We start from the raw sequence: 4,781 nt of genomic DNA on the forward strand, positions 1-4,781 counted from the left end.
CCCCTGGTTATTTTGATTTTTTATTAAAACCAAATTAGTTAAATGAAAGTTTATTTTACCTATTTTTATTCTTTTCTGATTAACCATAAAGGGCTTTTAAGGCTACAGATTTGCCTATCAATCAGCTTTGTCTCATCCCATAAGATTTCCTATATGTTTTCTCTTTTCCATTGTTTTTAAATAGTCTGTTTGCAGTTTTGATTTTTGATCTTTAGCTCAAATATTATCCAGGAGAGCACTTAAAAATCACTCAGTATAAGTGATTGAGTTGTTTAGTTTGTGTGATAGGAAAGAAGCGTTTATTATTTAGAATTCCCCATGACTTCTAGGGACGGTGGTTCCTGTCTCTTTAGCGTCCTTTGCCTTATACACAGCAGTGAGAAGTGTAGGTATAGGAACTTTAGGGGCGTTCAGACTGAGTCCAGTTAGTCTGCATTAAAAAGGGAGCAAGGCTGATGCCTCTTCAGAGCCATCAGGGAGATGTGAGAGGGGAAGGGTGCAGATGACTTGTGGCCGAGACACAGGAAACTCACAGAACTCGTAAGTAAATGGGCCCAGTTGGAGGTTGGAATGTGGGTAGGAAGGGAGCTGGCTGAGAGTTAATTTTGGAGTAGCATATTGGAATGAGCGAGATTTAACTGCTTTACTTGTATCGACTCTAACCTGTAGACAGTGAGGAGTCATTCAGGGCTTCTTGCATGCAAGTGACGTGATTGAGATTTATTCTCAATGTTAAGATCCCACTCACCTCCCAGAATGCTGGTAGCCAGGCAGAAGATGGACAGATTCTTTTTTGGAGCATATGACAAGCCCAAGGGTAGAGTCCTAGAGACACTGACGTTGGAGTCTTCTCAACAAAGGTCCCAATCAATTTTTAGTGTCTCAGTGTTTAATATGAGCAGAAAACCAAAGGTCACTTGACATTTAAGAAAAGCCTCTACCATGAAGGACAGAGACACAAAGAAGCAAAGAAAAAAAGCAGCCCAGAGGTAGACTATGCAAGGAGAAGAAATCTTAAAAGCATTAACATTCTCAGAGATACAATAGAAAGATACAGCGTTCATGAAACAAGCAAGGAATGCTGATGAAAAGAACACACAAAATTCAGAGAACAATAAAACACCAGAAACTCAAAGAAATTTAAAGCAAAAAATGCTCAAACATGAAAAATTCACCAGAAGGATTGAATGATAAAGTTGAGTTAGTATCTTAGAAAGAAAGTGATACCTACAAAGAAATGGAAAACAAGAGAGAAAAAGATTTAAAAAATTAGAGAAACAGACTAGGGAGTCCAACATCCAGAAAACAGGAGTTTAAGAATGAGAGGATACAGAAAATGAAAGGGCAAACATCCTCAAAGAAGTAATTTAAGGAAAATTCCTAGAACTGAAGGATGTGGAATTCTAGATTGATGAGACCCATCAAATGCTCAACAAAACAGACCTATACCTTTGAAAAGAGATTCTTTCTTTAAAAGAATTATGCATCTGAAATTTCTGGTTTACTTAGAAGATAATTAATGCTAAAATTGGAGAATACAAATTAACTTTAATGCCAAAGTTGGAAAATACAAGTTAACTTGTGATTTGCATGTTGCCAGAATGGATATGAAAGGACTTCTGGCTGCATCTGATAACAGAGTGGACCGGTGTAATGTCAAAGAAATGGACATTCCTATAATGAGAGGACATCGTGTAGAAACGTAGCATCCTGATTTTTAAAGTATTTTAGATTTGGTTGGGAGAACAATCTGTCACTTACAAAATAAGGAGGAGGAAAAAACAAACAATTTAATTTTTTTTTAGAGCTATACAGTTTACAAAGTGCTATAGCCTATGTGTGATAAACTATCTAATCTTTTTTTCTCAGAACAATATGAATATATCAATTAATCTTAATAATGCAAGCAAGGCATTATGACTCCCATTTTGCACATGAGAAAGAGGCTCAGAGAGGTTAAGCAAATTGTCCAAGATCATAGAGTTTGCAGGTGGCAGAGCTGGGATTTAAATGGCGGCTTCTGATTCTTTTGGCCTGTCCCTTATACCTTGAGGTCACAAGATGGTTGAAGGAAGAAGGAGAAAGGGTGGAAACCAAAGGGCAAAAATGAATGTGTGCCAGCTCTGCCTCTGGTGGCATCGCTCTGAAGTCCATCCAGCAGTCTCTGCTTAAGTATCACTTGCCAGGCTATGCTATGTGGCCACCTCTCTTGGCAGAGGAAGCTGGGAAATGCAGCGTTTTAATTGGACTGCTTCCTTGGGTGAAACCAAAGCTCTGTTACGAAGAAAGATTTGAGTTGGCAGCCCGGAGTCTCTGTGACAGCCAGGAACAAAAGCAGCTAAGGTGTCCCTTTCTTTGGCTAGCTAGAAACTGTTTACATGGATAGTTGTTTTTTTTCTTTTTTCCTCGGATTTGGATAATGTGGATTATTTTCATGCAGTAGAATCAGATTTTCAATATAGTGCATGTATTTAATATTTAAATACGGTGAGTTCACTGGCTTTTTCTGTCCTCAGACAAGATTTTTATGATGGTCCCAAATCCTGTTAAGATTTAGTCTGAATTGTTCTGCTAAATAGCACTCAGTGTTTTAAGTTCCCTGAAAGTGGTTACCCATAGTTTTCTAGGCTTTTCTTTCTTTCTTTATTATTATTATTTTTATAACTTCAACACTTTATTATAGGTCTTAGGACAGAAAAAGGAAAAAGCATAAGGACTGGGGGGAAAAATTGTCCTTATCAACAGATGACATGGTTGTATATGCAGAAAATCTCAAGAATCTACAGAATTCTAGAACCTACAGAATCTCAAGAATCTACAGAATTCTCAAGAATTTCTCAAGAATCTACAGAATTCTAGGCTTTCTTTCTGTGCCCTCTTCCCCAGGACCATTTCCCCTCTGTCCTCTTCCCTACTTCCCATTCTCTTTCTCCACCAGTTCAATTGTTGTCACTGCTTACTGAAATTGAGCTCATGGAATGCCAGAGAGAATCTCTAGTTCAACCAGCTCATGTTACAGACAGGGAAAGGGAGGGCCAGAAAGTCAGGGAGATCTCTGGCAAGAACTAAGGCCCTCTGTCTCTACTCAGTATTCTTGAAGGAAGGTCAGTGAGTCTTATTGCCAGGAGGAAAAACAGAGAGTGAAGGGACTGAAGTGGGAAAGAGACTGGGGACATTCGAGGAAACAAGAGGAGGCTGGCATGGCTGCAGTGCAGGGAGTGAGGCCGAGAGTGGCTTGAACCAAAGCTAGAAGGGTCCTCAGGACCATGGGAAGCCAAGGCATGCAGGTAATGCTGAGGATATGGGTGTATTGGCTTCTGAAGGAGATCAGCTGGGAAATGGTGTAATTTAGCTTAAAATCTTAAAGAGTCCTAATGCCTGCTTCATAGAGACATACTGGGGAGGGCAAGAACACAAAAGAGGAGAAGAGTGAGGGCCACTACAGTTGACCTGGTGGAGATAACAAAGGCTTGAACTAATGTAGAGGCAGTCAGGCTGGAGGATGAGCAGATGGATGTAGCGTATGTTGTCAGGCTTGGATAACAGGTTTGGGGATGGGAGCACGGAAGGGGGAAAGGGAAAGAATCCTAGGGTTCTGTCTTATACAAATAAGTAGATGAAAGAACACTTCATGGAATTAGGGAGCACTGGAGGAGGAGAAGATTGGAGTGGAAGATCCAAAATTCACTTTTGTGCTGAAGTTTCTGCAGTACATTCTCATGATGTCAGTAAGGCAGCTAGATGGATATCTGGAACTGGATTCTTCTGTGATATTTCTAATTGGCTATTGTTATATATAGGAAAACTATTGCTTCATTCAAATATACTTTTTGTTTTTTGAGATGGTCTCACTCTGTTGCCCAGGCTGGAGTACAGTGGTGGGAACATGGTTCACTGCAGCCTCAACCTCCTGGGCTCAAGTGATCCTCAAATCTGCCTGGCTAATTTAAAACAAAAAACCTTTTTTTGTGTGTGTAGAGATAGGGGTCTCACTATGTTGCCCAAGCTGGCCTCAAACTCCTGGGTTCAAGCAATCCTTCTGCTTCAGCCTTCCAAAGTATTGAGATTATAGGCATGAACCACTGAGTCCAGCTGCAAATATACTTTGTATTAGACCATTTTATTGGCCTCTCTGATTAGTTTGAATAGCTTTTCTGTGACTTTTTGGTGTTCTCATATATAATTATATTGTCTGCTAATAATGATAAACATGCTTCTTCTTTCCAACCATTTTATCCCTTATTATTTTTCTTGTTCTATCATATTGGCTATAGTCGAGGTCCTTTTACAGTTAGCTTTTTAAAACAATATATAATTTTTTATTAAAAATATGGAATGCTTCATGAATTTGCATGTCATCGTTGTGTAGGGGCCATGCTAATCTTCTCTGTATTGTTCCAATTTTAGTATATGTGTTGCCAAAGTGAGCACTACAGTTAGTTTTAATGGTGAAAATAATATTGATATTTGAGCAGCTAAGAGGAAGATGATTTTGAGATAAAGCTTCAAGGCAGTGTAGACAGCTCAGAAATTATGACAGAAGTTTAGATGTGGTGTGATAATGCCTTTGAATAAGGTGATATCTTAGTTCCTGCTGCTATAACACAATGTCACAGACTGGGCAATTTATAGTGAGCAGAAGTTTATTGGCTCATGGTTCTGGAGGCTGGGAAGTCCAAGATCAAGGGGCCGGCATCTGACGAGGCCCTTCTTGCTGTGTCATCCTATGGTGGGAGGGCAAAGAGAGGGTGAGAGAGTGAGCAAATGGTCAAACTCGCAGC

The 4,781-nt window shown here is 39.6% G+C and overlaps 1 non-coding gene across 1 annotated transcript; it reads right to left on the bottom strand.

The window, feature by feature from the left end:
• Positions 1–4,324: 4,324 nt before the first annotated feature.
• Positions 4,325–4,431, bottom strand: LOC135277042 (U6 spliceosomal RNA). Its single transcript, XR_010344654.1, has one exon. It is a non-coding gene; the product is annotated as a U6 spliceosomal RNA (small nuclear RNA).
• Positions 4,432–4,781: the final 350 nt, after the last annotated feature.

This window comes from Aotus nancymaae, unplaced genomic scaffold (assembly GCF_030222135.1).
Source record: "Aotus nancymaae isolate 86718 unplaced genomic scaffold, 86718_ANA_hifiasm-v0.15.2.pri h1tg000029l, whole genome shotgun sequence".
Taxonomy (NCBI): Eukaryota; Metazoa; Chordata; class Mammalia; order Primates; family Aotidae; genus Aotus; species Aotus nancymaae.